Source organism: Octodon degus, unplaced genomic scaffold, assembly GCF_000260255.1.
Source record: "Octodon degus isolate 3935 unplaced genomic scaffold, OctDeg1.0 scaffold00037, whole genome shotgun sequence".
Classification (NCBI taxonomy): domain Eukaryota; kingdom Metazoa; phylum Chordata; class Mammalia; order Rodentia; family Octodontidae; genus Octodon; species Octodon degus.
This window is the reverse complement of record NW_004524613.1, coordinates 16,559,264-16,575,852: the sequence shown is the minus strand read 5'-3', so window position 1 is coordinate 16,575,852 and position 16,589 is coordinate 16,559,264. Positions and strand designations below refer to the sequence as shown.

The following is a 16,589-nucleotide window of genomic DNA, read 5'->3' as shown; positions in this document are numbered from 1 at the left end:
GCTGGGGGATTGAACCGCGGTCCCTGATGCTTTGCCAAGCTTGTTCTAAGTAGGTGCCTTAGACCACTGAGCCATCTCTCCAGCCCCGATATGCACATTTAAAATTGTGACAGGTCTTCTGTATGTTTATTATATATCTACTTGATCTCTTTTGTATTATACGTGTTTCAAAATCCCTTAAGTATCATCTTCCGTAACTACTTGCATATCCTGTATTTTATTCTCCAAAGAGATATTTGCTTGCTGCATGGCCTTCACATTCTTTTTTATAATTTAATTTAATTTTTGGAGTGAAGTTCCAGGCAGAGTTTCACTATGTAGTTCAGGCTGATCCTGAATTTGCTATGTAGCTCAGGCTGACCTCAAATTTGTGCAATCCTCCTGCCTCACCCTTCTGAGTGCTGTGATCAAAGGATGCTCTTCACATTCTTAAAAGTCACATTTCTGCTAAGAATGATGACTTTTTACATTCAAAAATTTTTTTCTTACTATTTGAACCACAAAACAAATTACAGCTCAAAGCATGTAATAAATGTGCCTGAGTCTACAATGATACGAATAGAAACTTCGCTTTCTAATTTTAAATGCAGCCTAGAGCCTTTCCCATGCAAGTTAAATACTCTACTATTAAGCTACATCCCTAGCCCTATAAAAGGACAATTAAGTGAGTAACTAAAGAGGGAACCAAACAAATCTGCACTACAGAGTAATTGCAAATACTTTATACAGATACTTTTCCTTTAATGATTATATTAATTATGCTTAAGATTCAGTCTTCTTATTTTCTTACTGTAAAGTATAGAAAGATAAGTGATAAAAGAAGACTTTACAGTGTACCAATCTGACAAGCATCACCTCAGATAAGTCATGGTAATGTAGGCACCATTGTCAAGATTTGTTAAGATGGGATCTATCTCTGGGATCTTCCTCCAAAATCCCTTATCCATAGTCTAGTCAGGAGAAAACATGAGACATTTCCCAAAGGAGGGTTGTTCTATAAGATACTTAACCAGTACTTATAACAGTCAAGGTTAACCCAGTAATATCTGAGAAATGGCCACAGCCAGGAAGAACCTAAGGAAACGTGATGAGTCAATGTAATGGGTATCTCTGGTAGGATCCTAAACTAAAAAGATGTTGAATAAACACAAAAAATATATAAATAAGGGTACCAACAGTAACAATACATTAATATTAGGTTGTTGGTTGTAATGACTATCCCTGCTGTGCAAGGTATGAACACTAGGAGGGCCTGTGTGTTCAAAGACAGATGCTTTGCTGATTGAGCAACTCTTGGCCAGTATTTCCACAGTTTGTAGGCACATCCTTCCTCTAGGAGGCGTAGTTTGTTTCCATCTGAACTTTACATTCTTTTCTTTCCATAGACATTTCTGGGCTCCCTGTTGCTCACTAAAAGGGTAGAGGCAAGAGTTCAAGAGGTAGGTTCGCTGGACGTTGCTGTTACCTTTCATACATGGAATGTGAAGTTTTTGTCATTCACAGATTTCAAGTTTGTTGAAGAAAAGCGTTTATGAGGTTTTCTTGTTCTTTTGTTTCATTGTACACCTTAGAGAAAATGTACTGAAATTTTGACATTCACAAGAACAAGACCATAGCTATCATGGAATTTGTTTTTATTTTTTCTTCTTTAAAAAATCCATTAAGAAATGTTTCAAAATAATACAATCGTTCATTTTATTTTATTAATTTAATTTTGGAGAGTAAAGACAGACAAGAACAAAAATCAGAAACAAAGACAGAAAGAGGGTAATATACAATAATACATGTTACAGATTTTCAAAACATGAATAGCTAATTAACAATGGTTGCTATATTATCTATTTTTATCATCTAACCTGTTTCTCAGATTAATCGATATAGTTATATAAGATTGGACATATGATTGAATATTGACGCTTGCTTTCAAGAAACTTTAAATTTTTGTTCTTGTCTCTCGTTTTTTCTTCCCTTACCTTTTTCAGAAATTTTATTTTAAAGAGAATTTAGTAATAATTGATATGACATTAGAAATGGTACACAATTGAAAATGCTAATTTTATAAAAATTGAAACAGTCTAAAGATAAGATTATTGTATAGGAAAGGAAAACAATAATTTATGCCTCACCAGAAAGACATTCATTAAAGGTGAACAAATTGTGGATTATTTTTACATAAGAAGCACTTTTAGTCAGAAAGTTTGTACATACCTGTAATCCTATCTCCTGGGAGATTGAGGTAGTAGGATTCCAAGTTCAGGCCCAGATAGGACAACTTAGCAACTTGTGGACATCCTTTCTCTCAAAATAAATGAATAAATAAATAAATAAACAGATAAAATGGGTGAGAGCTGTGGCTAAATGAGAATTCCCTGGGCTCAATCCAGAGTTCCTTGAAAAAAGAAAAGAAGCACTTGTATAAATCAATTAAAGTAATCAGGCATCCAATAGAAAATGTAGTGATGTACATGAAAGTCAGGTCAGAGGGCAAAGAAAGAGTTCATACCTGAAAAGTTGCAACAACTTCTTTTTAATGCTAATTGTTAAACAAGTCACCAGGAATCATCCTATTTCCATTCCCTTTCCCCTCTCACATTGAATTTACTAACAACTCAACAAAAACTATTTTCTATTTCTGGTCCTCAATTCTGTTACAAAATGGAGGAGTGGAAAATAACCTCTTTAAGGAATCCTTCAGTGTTTTTCACCATGAAAGAAACTCAAAAGGTTCTCCAAATGTCCTTTTTATCACAATGTTACAAGATAAAGACAGAACACATAGAGAATTAAAATGTAAAAGTGAAGGGATTATGAAGACAAAATTTGGGATAGCTGATGGTCACACTGTAGAACACCTTAACATGTAGCATTTTCCAGTGCCCTTTACTTTTACTTCAATACTACCTTGAGCTGTTCTGTCAATCTGCCATGTCTATCTCAATCCAAGGACCATCTTCCATGGCTCAGATCAATGGAAGCCATCAAGGGAACCTCCTTAAGTTAGCTCAGCATGTCCTTGGAGCACTCTGTGATTATAAAAGCCTGGAATGCCCGTTTCCAAAAACCAGTTATCTCTTCCTTGATAAGAGGAAGTGGTTCCTAATAGTCTCAGAATGTACTTCTGGTTCTGAATTAAATGATAGGTTGTACAATAGGGAAGAAGCCAAGAGCTGATAAGCACTGGGAGTTTGTTTTTATCTCCTAGTACCAGTAGCTAATGATCCCTCAAGTGCTGACATGTGTGAGTGGGTGGAAGATAGTCTCCCTGCCAACTCTAGACAGAGAAAGTGAGGTGGTTTGATTTTCCCTTCTGCTGACCATAGTTACTCTATTGTTTTCATTTCCTTGAGGGCTATGGAGCTCCGGTGATGAGCAAGAAGCTCCCTGCCTCACACAGGACACTAAGGGCACGGTGCTTGTTGCCTTGTTGAATCCAAGAGTGAAAGCAAAGGGTAGAGAAGGAGAATATTCTTTCCGTTACTGAATGCTTCACATTTGTCATACATGAGTAGCTCAAATCGCTCTTTAGTGACCTTAGCTGTGCCAGGCAGATCCCAAACATAATTATTCCACTGCTTCTGATTTCCTCCCTGGAGTTTCTCCATAGTCATATATACCCTTGAAAGCTGTGAGATATTTCATTAACAGAGTCTCAGAGAACTCCTTTCTTTCACAGTGTTGTTTAGAGAAAGCAGAGAATTTAACACACCAGTTTGTAATGGAACTTAATTATTAAGATGATGCAGTAATTACTGTCTTTATATGAAAAATCAGCCTGCTTAGGCAGAGCACAGCCTGCTTAGGCACAGCACAGTGGCTGGGGTTTGATCCCAGGCATGCAGTGCTGGCCTCGCTCCTGGGACAAGCTGAGACTGCAATTGAGACTAGGTGTGGCGGCGTACGCCTATAATCCCAGTTCTTAGGAGGCTGAAAATAAAAGAATCATTATGAGTCTGATGTAGATAGTGAGACCCTGTCCTAAAATACAAAAAAAAGAAAATCAGTTGAGTGTAAAAGAGCAGAGGAAACTAGAAGGAAGAAAAGGGTGGATAATGAATGAAAATGAAAAGAATACCTTCCCTGCACACATGTGCAACATCCTGATGGGCATGACTAAGTCAAGATGGGGGCCTGTCATCCATAGAGAAAAATGACAGATCCCACAGGTGTTCATCATGCAGTGAAAGCCTCATTTCTTTGAATTTCCCTGGAAGTACAATAATGGGAAGATGGTGGCAGGCTTCAAGTATTATGAGACATGTGATCAGGCATGAGTTGGAATGATAGAAATTACATTAGAAACAATTTGATCAAGTTGGCCTGTTTCGGCTTTCACAGAGAGCAAATTGGTCAAGCAGTGGCCATGACTCATTCACAAGGCTGACACTGACAAAAGATCTACAAACTGATACAGGGTTTCAGGGTAAATCCTGAGGGGATTTGACTTGTCAGATACAAAAGTTACATTTCTTGTTATATAGGTCTTGCCTTATCTTGATCTTAACCATCCAACAGAAGAGTACAATAACAAGGTATGAAAAGTAAAGCCATATTAATATGCTGAGCTGTAAAGGGCTCAAGTGAATGACTTCTGACACTGCCAGTCCTACGGATATCCCACTACTATTATGGACTACTGGACTGTATTGGATTATTTTGCTGAATTCACACACTTACAATATTTAAATGGCAATGGAATACCCATCTCTGACAAAACTAAACAAAAAAGGGGATAGAAATCAAGGACAATTTTGAATCTGTATATACAAAAATAGGATAGATATATAGCTACTTTTTCTTACAATGAGAAGAAAGATTTGTACTAATAGTGTTTGGATAGGATATCATGTCTGTATCTTGTACTATGAATAACCACTATGAAGACAACACTATGCAATGTATTAATTAATGAAACTGTCCTACTAACCTGTTTTGAAACTGTTTCATTGCTATTTGTTTCTCAATAAAATTAATAAAAAATAATAAAATTTTAAAAAAGAAAATTCATCCAAATGCTCAGTCTCCGCAAAATCCCTTAAATGCCAATCAGTAGGGAACTGAAAAAGCAAATGCTAGTATATATGCCAATATTTAAAATGATGCCTTATATAATATGATAAGCTGTATAAATGTTTTGTTTAATGGAAAAATTTATAAAATAAATTTACAGTATGATTTTTATATGTAACTAATATATACATATATCAGAAACACTAAATAAAAAATTAAAATTGTCTGCTTAAAAATAAAATGTTGGCCTGTTTCATAAAATGAGAGAATGAGGACAAGTCAGGAAGTGTGGGAACATTTTGGGTTTGTCCCTTACCTACAGAATAAAATTCTGGACTGCATTTCTCTCTTAAGGGACCTGTACAATGGATTTCAGCTGAAGAGAAAAACCACACTCATAATGGATTATGAATCTTCCCAGGACAAACAGGCTGCTGAACACCTGAACTCTGTTATGAGGTGTAAGCTGTAAAATGTAAGTTCCAGGTAGTGGAGTCAAGTGGTAGGTTTACCACTCTTCCACACAATTCCACATTGTGGGGAGGGCCTTTGGTCCAGATATTACTCATCAGGAATATGTTAGCAAAAAAAAAAAAAAAAGCTGCTTTCAACAAAATTAAGAAAATAGATTAACTAATAGATATGTGAAATGCAAAGCAGTTACTACATATGTGGAAATAAATAATATTTCACCAGTAATCAAGAAATGCAAGCTGATACAAAAGGTTGTTTTATAGACTCTTTATCCTGGAGAAGCTGAGTTGCTGGCATTTAGTACTTGGTAATTTTTTTCCCTAAATTCTCTATAAAAACATTTTTTGAGACAAGTTTTCACCATATCACCGCAGCAGGAAGGTCATAGCAGTACAGGTCTTAGTCCTGTTCCCTTGTGCCAATGGTATCAGCAGGCTGTAGGCTCTGAGATTAACCCCACACTTCCATGTCAGTGCTGGCTATAAGACTTGCAATGTCATATCTTATCAACCTTAGAAAGAATGATAGAAAAAGTAGTCAATGTCATTTGTAGGAAGAGCATGGAGGTAGGTATAAGATGTTACCTGGAAACCTAGTGACAGACACACTATAGAAAAGCCTAGCACCAGGCAAGATCTCTATTTTTTTTAGAGTTACAAGATAATTTATTGAGCTGCTCCCTGCCCTGGTAGTCTTCAGGTCACTTTTTCCACTTGTAGAGCTTGTTTGCTAGCATCAGAATGATGGCTAGGGGGCGCGGTGCAGTGTACTGCTGGATGAGGTTCATGGTGTGGTTGTAGCTGTCTTCCTCATACTGCAAAAACACAGCTGGCAGATCCAGCTCCTCATAGAGCACCTTCACCCTGGCTACTTTCTCGGCGTCCTTCTGCCCATAATTCTGCAAGATCTGGCGCTGCTCTGGAGTGACTCGCTGCAGACACTGAACCACAAGCTAGCTGCATTTATTAAACTGGATGTTGGTGCCAATCCTTCCCATCACACTGGGGTCCCTAAAGAGGTCGAGGAAATCCTCCTGTATCTGGAAGAACTCACCCATCTCCATCAGGATCTTCCTGGTGTTGTTGTGCTCCTTCTCCCCATCAATACTGGCCATGTACATGGCAGCAGCAACACGCAGGTAGGAGGAGTAGAAAGCTGTGTTGTAATTGGCAATAGATTTGTACCTCTTTTCAGTGTATTTGCTGAGATCCACATGATCCTGGGGGGCTGTAATGACACCTAGAGTCTGCCTGACCTCTGTCTGGTAGGCAGTCTGCAGGAAGAGCTCAAGCAGGTTCAGGTAGTAGGGCTGCTCCCAGCAATGGAACTTCAGCAGCTGGTAGATACAGGCTTCCTGAAGGAGAGCATCATTGACAGTGTCCAAACCTATTCCTGCCTTCCAATACCAGAAGATCTGTCCCCTCCATGTAAGGGATGAGTCCATTATATCATCTGTCACTGGGAAGAAAGCTTGCAGCAGTTCCACATACCAGCCCACAGTCAGTGCCCACTGCAGACTGTCTGCATCCTATTTCCTTGGCTCCACCAGCTCCTGGAATGCTACCAGCACCATCAAACCCTGGTTGTATTTGCCTCCAATGGCCTTGTACTCCAGGACATCCTTGAGCTGGGCAATGACATCTCCTATTCTGGGTGCCCTGTGTTATTTTCAGTCAGCACCCTGACAATCTGAGGGAAGTGCTGGATGAAATTCTACATTTCTTGGGCATAAACATAGAATTTCTGCTCTCCATTTATCCTGAGAGAGAAGCAAAGTCCTTTGTTCTGGATGCTGCTCCTCTTTGGTCAAAATCTCCATTCTTTCAATGCATTGATTTCGTCATATGCCAACAAGCACATTTTTTCAAACAATTGTGGGTGGCCTCACTGAGTCAACTAAATAAGGCATCAGAAACCAACCATAAAGTGATAGTGTATGTGATCTCTTGGACAGAGGATATAAAATGTTTAATTTTTTTTGAAAGAAACTCAATGTACTTCAAGTAAACACATAATTCAGTAATTTATTGAAGAAACTTAGCAGAGAAACTGAAATAATTTTTTAAAAGGTAACAGAAATCCTGGAGCTCAAAAAATACAAAGTGGAAATAAAATATATGGTAAATTCAGCATCACAAGTGACCGAAAAAGTGACTTTGTAATAAATGATATCAGGAATGTTGTCATAATTTTAATTCATGACAAAAACAACAAACTATACTGAAAGTCAAATAAGGAGAGAAAATATTTACAGATAACATCAAAGGACGAAAAAGGGATAATCTCTTGGATGTATAAAGAGATCTTGAAAGACGCAGAGGAAAAATTATCAAAACCCAGGAGGAAAGTAGATAACAGACATAAATATAAAACTCACTGGCCTTTAAAATAAAAAAGATAAGACCAACTTCTCAGATGAAAATAAATGCCCCCAAAACTACACTGTGGAATTATTTTCCTACCTACCTGCCAATATTCCCGAAGCTTGTCAGCAAACTCCGAGGGCAAAGATATATGAGCTAAGTCATTCTCATAGATAGCTGGTAAGAATCCAAAACAGTGCAAGCCAGCAGGATGAGAACCTAGCAATGTTTAGGAAAATAGAATAGGCACGTATGCTTTCAGCAATCTCAATTCTAAGAATCTATCCTAAAAAAGATTTTAAGGTGATTATGTTAGCATGATTTGTGACTTCATTTGTATGACCAGAAGACGAGAAGAATGAGCTATGATACATCCACACAATAAACTATCACAACACCATTTTTAAAAATACAGAACACAGGCACTTATGAAGCAAAATGAAGTGATTGTCAGTTTTACTAAACAAAACAATATATCTATGCAAAAAATGAATACAAACAATGTTTTCAAAAATAAAAAAATAGAATTACCAAGAAACCAATATAATTATTGCTTACAAGAATCAGATGAAGAAAAAGAGTACAGGGATAGGTTAAATTTCTGTTATTATTCTTTTGTATCATTTTGACTTTAAAACCACAAAAATGTTTTGAATATTTGAAAAGTTAAATAAAAAATAAGCAAGACCTCAGAAGGTTTGCATTGGCTATTCTGGGTCTCTAATGGTTCCATATAAATTTTCAGATTGTTTTTCTAGTTCTGTGAAGAATGTTGCTGGTATTTTTGTTTTTGAAATTGAAATTCATCTATGTATCATTTTCAGTACTGTGGCCATTTTGAAAAAACTATTGCTGGGTTGGCCAAATACTCAGCAGACTAAAGTGCCTACAAGCAGGTGGAAGGGCCAGGGGTTCGATTCCCCAGGCCTGCTGGGCCAGCCCCTCCCCTAGGGCTCACTGAGATGGCAATTGATACTGGGCATGGTGGTGTGCACCTATAATCCCAGCTCTTGGAAGGCTGTAGACAGGTGGATCACTACAAGTCTGATCTAGAAGTGAGACCATGAACACCCTGTAGACCTTTCCCTAAAATAAAAAAAAAAAAAAAAAAAAAAAAAAAAAAGAAAAGAAAATACTATTGCTGCTTACTCTTTTCATGGATTGAAGTTTTTTAAACCTTAAAAGAAAATAATTGTCAACCTAGATTTTTATATTTGCAAAATTAGCCTTGAAATTGATGGGGAAGTAAAGACTTTCCAAGTTGGATCACTAAACTAGCACTGCAGAAAATACTTAAGGAAGTTCTGGTCTGGGTGCCCACTAACACCAAAGAAAACAAAGGAGAACACACATCTAACTGGGAGAGTAAACAAAAGAAAACAAAATGCATGAGTCAGCACTGGGAAACTTTCAATAACAGGATCCAGTAAGCACAAAAAAATAACAGTCAACATCAATGAATTTAAGTTCTCAAGCAAAAAACATATACCAGTAGATTAGGCAAATTGTATATTGCATATACGAGACACATTTCATCCAACAGTAAGTTCACAGACTGAAGGTGAAAGGGAGAAAAGTGATACTTCACACAATTGGAACCTGAAAGCAAGTAGAAGTAGTTATCTTATTTTCAGAAACAGCAGACTAAGGTGAAAACTAATCTAAAGAGACAAAGTCATTGTAAATATTTATGCATTGAATGTTTGTGCACTCAATTTTGTAAAACAAAGACTATTGTGTATAAAAAGACAGACACCAAAGACAGATAGATGTGTTTTGTACATGTACCAATTCTCCCCAATAAATGTAACACTTACATACTGAAAATATGTGCTAGCAAAAGTAAAAAAAGTAAAGTAGGGCAGCTTCAATACTCCATTCATGATTAGCCAGGTCAATAAGATAAAAAATATCAGTGAAGAAATATTAGACTCAAACTATACCACTAAATAAATGGACTTGAATCTACAGAGTGTTTCATTTAACAGCAACAAAATACATATTTTTACAGCAGTATATAGAATGTTCTCCAAAGTAGACCATGTCTGAGTCCATAAAGCATGCTTAAATAGGTAGAAAAATTTTAAATAACCCTTTATACATTATGAGATGATAGTGGAATGAAGGTAGAAATCAACAGCAAAAGAAGCCACAGACAACACACAAACACCTGGAGAATAAATAATACATTACCCTGGAAAGGGAAAAAAAGAATTGAGATGTGCTTTGTACATGTACCAATTCTCCCCAATAAATATAGTACTTACATGCTGAAAATATGTGCTAATAAAAATAAATAAGTAAGGGGGCCTGGCCCTAGCTCAGTTCTTTAAGTGACTGCTTCCACAAAGCTGTCCGCCTCAGGTTGCTGTAGTTCAATCCTCACAACACTCCAGCCAGCCAAACCTGCCCTGAAGGCATTCGGAGCAAAAAAAAAAAATCCTTATGAAAATAAATAAGTAAAATATTGGGAGCCAATCAATCCCCCTATCTGCCTAGTGATGGGAACAGTGAAAGGTGAAATAAGAAATAGAGACAAATTTAGTAATCCGTGATGGGGGACTGGGAATTCAGTGCCTCAGGATGAGCAGAGACAATGACACTCTAAGCTACCCACCATCTATTGTGTGTATACAATAATCAGATGGTGGCAGTGATCTCATGCTGAGAAGGTCTTATGCTGATTGGGATCATGTCAGGTGACTTAATGACCTTATAGTGATGAGGCTATTTATTTTGATGAGGACAGTGTGGAGAAATGGCAGGTTAAGAAGGATGTTGTCCTTTCCCCAAGGTGAAACTCTTTGGGTTCTCAAGGAACCAGGATGTCTTCAGCCGATGCAAGCTTACCTTGGGGGTGTCACAGCATCATAGGACCATTGTACCCTCAACTGTGACCAGAGGCACCTGGAAGTATGTTCTCACATACCATAGCCAGCCTGCATGGCAAGGCACTAGGCCTCAGACAAGCCCTAATCACAATTATGAAATGATTTTCCCCCAATAATTATATAGAATGGTGGTTAAAAATGAAACATTTTCAAAATCAATACATATGCCTTAGTTACTTTTCTCTGATTGCTGAGACAATATACCCAATGTCCAAAATTAAGGAAAGAAAGGTTTACTTAGCTTATGGTTTGTAGAGGGTTCAGTCTCTAATTAGCTCCATGGGGGGCATGGCACAGTAGTAACAGTTCAAGGTGGCAGAAGGTAGCAAAAGCAACAAGAGAAAAAGGAAGGGGAAGCAAGCCTCTTTTCCTCCCTTATATTCTATGCCAGCTATCCACCCATGCCATCTTCATGCCCTCCTCTCCCACAAACTCAGGATGTTTACAAGCAAGGACTATGGCCTCCCAGTAGAAATGAAAAGTTAAATACTTCCAACATTCAGTGGCAAGATAAACATTTTCATTCCAAAAGTTACAAACAGGGGAATACAAAGGATTAGGAGCAAAGCAAGTCCCAAATCCAGCAGGGCAAATATTCAGCATGAAAACACACTAAAAGCTGTTAGAGAAAAGAACTAGATTGCCTATAATGGAATACCTATCAGAAACACGGCAGATTTCTTAACACAAACCATCAAACGAAAAAGAGCGTGGAATGAAGTATTTCAAATCTTGAAAGAAAACAACTTCCAACCCAGATTGATGTATCAGGCAAAACTATGTATAAAATTTAATGGAGAGATAAGATACTGCCATGACTAAGACCTACTGAAGAAATTCATGACCACAAAACCAACCCTACAACAAGTATTGACAAATATTCTAGAAAGAGACAAAAGTGACAACTTCATCAACAACAGAAAGGAACCCCAAAGCAGGACAAGTAGTTAAACAGAGGGAAAAGGTAAGGAACCTACATCACAAAGATAAGCCAATACATATCAGTTATAACCATCAATGTAAATAGCCTCAGTTCACCAACTAGAGAAGCAAACCTGAAGAGCAGATTAAAAATCAAAATCCAACAATATTCTGTGTATAAGAAATATGTTCATCAACTGAAAGTGAAAGGCTGGACAATAATACTCCATGCAACAGGAACCCAGAAAAAAAATCAGGGTAGCTATTCTGGATTCTGTCAATGTCCACTTCAGCAAATAACTCAAATTTTTCTTTCCTTATGGTTGAGTATTGCTCCATTGCAGAGTTAAACTACATTTTCCTTATCCATTAATTGCTGGTGGACATCCAAGCTACTTCCATGATTTAACTATTTTTTAAAATGTATTTTGTACATGGTCTACATGGTCTTACTATACAGATCAGACTTGTAGTGATTCTCCTGTTTCCAGCCTCCCAAGCGCTAGGATTACAGGAGCATGCCACCACACCCAGTCTCAAGCATGCCACCGGGGGAAGGCCAACAGGCACATCAGGGATTAAGTGCTTTGATCCACTGAGATATCCGGCCAGCCCAAGATTTAGCTATTATGAGTTGTCAGCTAAAACCAGTATCAGTCAATGAAATTGAAAATATTAATAAAAAACTACCAACAAAGAAAAGCCCAGGTCCTGATGGATTCATAGTTGAATTCTACAAGAAATTTAGAGAAGATTTAGTGCCAACCCTTTTCAAACTATACAATGAATTTGAAAGGAATTCACCCAAACTCAGAGGCAAGTATTGCTGTGTTACTAGAGAAAAACCAAACTAAAAAACAGAATTACAGGCAAATATCCCTAATGAATATACATGCAAAAATCTTCAATAAAATACTAGCAAACACAATTCAGCAAATAATCAAAATTATACATCATGAACAAGTGGGATTCATCCCAACAATTTAGTGATCATTCAATATATGTAAATCAATAAATGTAATACCTCACAACAGAGCCAAAAATAAAAATCACATTATCATCTCAAAAGATGTAGAAAAATCTTCTGACAAGGTCTAACACTGAGACTTGGGTCTGTGTGATAAAAACTCTATAGCAGCACAACTCGTAATAGCTAAATCTTGGAAGCAGCTTATACGTCCATCAGCCAATGAATAGATAAGGAAAATGTGGTATAACTATGCAATGAGCAGTACTCATCCATAAGGAAAGAAACATTTGAGTTATTTGTATGAAAGTAGAGGAACCTTAAAGCCATAATGTTAACTGAAATAAATAAGGTACACAAGATTAATTATTCTATGGTTCTTCTTATATTAGGAACAAAAAGTAAAAATTAAATTACAGAGGAAAATAAAAGATAGATGATGAAACATTTTGGAGATAAGAAGGGGATCTAGGATGGTAGGAGGGGGGTGTGAGTGAGCAAGGGGAAGGACTACCTGACTCACACTTGCCAGAACTTGACTGATCGCTGGCCACCTGTCATTGCCCAGGAAGACTGCTGTGGTGACTTGAAACCAGGTTCCCAGGAGACTGCCAAGGGGACCTGCAGGAGCCTTGGTGATCCCTACCCCGTGCTGACCCATTATCAAGAGTGCCTTGCAGAAGTTCAGCTTGCTGTCATCATCATTAGATCCTTCTTGAGCTGTGGTTTATGTCCCCACTGAGGTGAAAGCCACATTGAACTCCACACAACAGGAGTTCTGGTGAGCCTACCCTACTCTCCCATGCTGCTGAGAGCCTTTCTCACTCTCACCCCACCCCCTACCATCCCTCCAGAGTCAGGGAGACCATTAGGAGTTTCAACAATGACAAAAGGAAGGAATAAAAGGCAATCTCAGACCTCTAGCCCACCCAAAACAAGTCGAGGACATAAGATCATAGAAATTGGAAGTCACCCACCTAAAATTTGTGGGATAATAACAACTTCAGTAAAGAAAAAACTCCATCAGGCTATGGAGAAATCAGATCAGAAATAATCTTTCAGGTAAAAAAGGAAATGATAACAATCATGAAAGAATTTCTTAATACATCTATGAAGGACATAATTTTTAAAAATAGAAAAGAATAGGGAAATGTTGGAAACATTGAATGAACAATACAGGAAAGGACTAGAATGCATGAAACAGATTCAAGTAGATATCTAGAACATGAAGAACTTCATTGAAAGCTGGAAAAATCACTTGAAAGAATCAGAAGAATCTTTCAGACCTTGAAAATAGCATTGCAGCTAGTGAACACAAAAGGAAATATCTCTTAAAACTAACAAGGAACCAGGAAATAATAATATGATAGCTGCAGGATTGTATACAAAAATAATATGAGACTATGAAACAGTTGGAGTTAACACAAATGACATAAAAAGACTATTTGCAGGAGCAATGGAAGAAAATTTTCCAAGAATGAGAAAACAATCTGACATGCAGTTAACTAAGGCCTACAGAGCTCCAGCTAGCCATAATCAAAATAAATCTTCATCTAGACACATAATAATTAAGATTACAGAAACTCTTCAGTATATATATATATATATATATATATATATATATATTTCTGAGAGACAGAGAGAGTTTTTAGTATAATGTCTACAGGGACTCACTACACAGATCAGACTAATAGTGATCTGCCTGTGTTCAGCCTCCCAAGAGCTGGGATTACAGGCTCACACCATCATACTCAGTCCCAATCACTATCTCAGCTCATCCCAGGGGCAGGGCTGGCACCACACGCTAGGAATCAAACCCTGGCCTAAGCAGGTGCTTTAATCCACTGAGCAATTTCACCAGCTAATAACAGAATATTAAAGGTTGTTATACAGAAAAAACAAATGGAAATCTTTTCAGAATCATGGCAGATTTCTCAACACAGACCATCAAATCAAGAAGAGCTTGGAGAGATATTTGAGGTCCTGAAAGAAAATAATTTCCAACCCAGGTTGATGTACCCTGAAAAACTATCAAACTTCATGGAGAGATAAGATAATTACATGACAAATAACTACTGAAGAGATTCATGACAACCAAACCAATCCTACAATCAGTACTCACACATATTTCAGAAAAGGACAAAGATGACCACAACTTCAAGAACAACAGAAAAGAATCATCAAGCAGAGCCAACAATTAAGAAGAGGGGAAAAATAGAGATCCTACAGTAAGAGAACAACATGATGCAGATAAGCCAATATATATCAGTTATAGCCATCATTGTAAATGGCCTCTGTTCATCAGTCAAAAGAACCAGACTGACAGAGTGGATCAAGAAACAAAATCTAAGTTGCTGCACACAAGAAACACATTTAACATAAAATAATAAAAATAGACTGAACATCAAAGAATGGAAAAGAATACTCCAAGTGACAGGAACCCAGAAAAAAGCAGGGGTAGCTATTCTGGTTGCTGACAATGACAACTTCAAACTAAGGATGATTAAAAGAGATAAAGAAGGTCACTATATATGTGTTTGGAGAAAACTGCAAGAGGAAGAGATAACATTTAGAAACATACAAGTAGCCAATGTACAAGCACCAACCATATGAGCCAAATTTTAACAGAAATGAAAAAACTAATCAGCAGTGTCATAATTGTACTGGGGAACTTTAACACCTCATAGAAATAAATTAACTATGAAAAAAATCCTCAAAGAAACAACAGAACTAAACCAAACTTGTGAAGCAATGGATTTAGTAGATTTTTACAGAGGGTTCCACCCAATAGCATCAAAATGCATATTCTTCTCAGCCACACACAGGACATTCTCCAAAATAAAGCATGTGCTAGCATATAGAACATGCTTAAGTAAATGCAAAGGAACTGAAATTATCCCATGCATATTATCTGACAATAGTGCAATGAAGCTGAAAATTATTCACAAAAGGAATAACAAAATCTCCATAGATGCATGAAAAGTAAATAATATCCTCCTGAACAATAAATGGGTCACAGATGAAATTTAAGAAGAAATTAAACAGTAGTTATAGTGAAACAAAAATGCAGACACAACTTACTGGAACCAGTAGGATTGAGTGAAAGTTGTCTTAAGAGGGAACTTTCTAGCAATACATTCTCACATCAGAAAAACAGAGTGAGCCCAAATGAACAATTTTGTGCTGCACCTCAAGCACCTCGAAAAAGAAGAGCAAGTCAAGTATAAAGAAGGTAGGAAATTATAAAGATCAGAGCAAAAATAAATGTAGTGGAGACAAAAACAACAATATAAAGAATTAATGAGTTGAAGAGTTGGTTCTTTGAAAGAATAGATAAAATTGATAAACCCCTAGCCAACCTCATTTTAAAAAAGGAAGAAAAAATTCAAATTCATGCAAGAAGGAATGAAAAGGGTAAAATCACTACAGACCCTATAGGAATTTAAAAGATTATTAACACCTGTTTTGAAAACCTTTACTCTTACTGGGTGGAAAACAGAAGAAATGGACAGATGCCTAGATACATGTGAAATGATAAAGTGGCATCAAGAACATATTAAAATTCTGAATACCCAATATCATTAATGAAATAAAAAATGTAATTAAAAACCTACCAACAAAGGAAAGCCCAGGTCCCAATGAATTCACAGCTGAATTCTACAAGAAAGTTAGAGTGGACCAAATAATAACTCTTCTCAAACTCTTCAATAAAATTGAAAAGGAATTGTCCCAAACTCATTCCTGGAGGCAAATATTACTCTGATACCAAAACCAGAGAAGGACCCAACGAAAAAAGAAAACTACAGGCCAGTCTCCCCAATGAACATAAATGCAAAAATCCTCAATAAAATTCAGAACACAGCAAATCATCAAGAAGATTATACATCTATGACCAAGTGGGCTTCATCCAAGGAATGCAGAGATGGTTTAATATATTGCAAATCCATAAATGTAACACACCATATC

General features: G+C 37.0%; 1 pseudogene; it reads right to left on the bottom strand.

Moving 5' to 3' along the window:
* Window positions 1-6,181: 6,181 nt before the first annotated feature.
* LOC101592522 lies at window positions 6,182-13,284 on the bottom strand (annotated as a pseudogene).
* Between the last annotated feature and the right edge of the window lie 3,305 nt (window positions 13,285-16,589).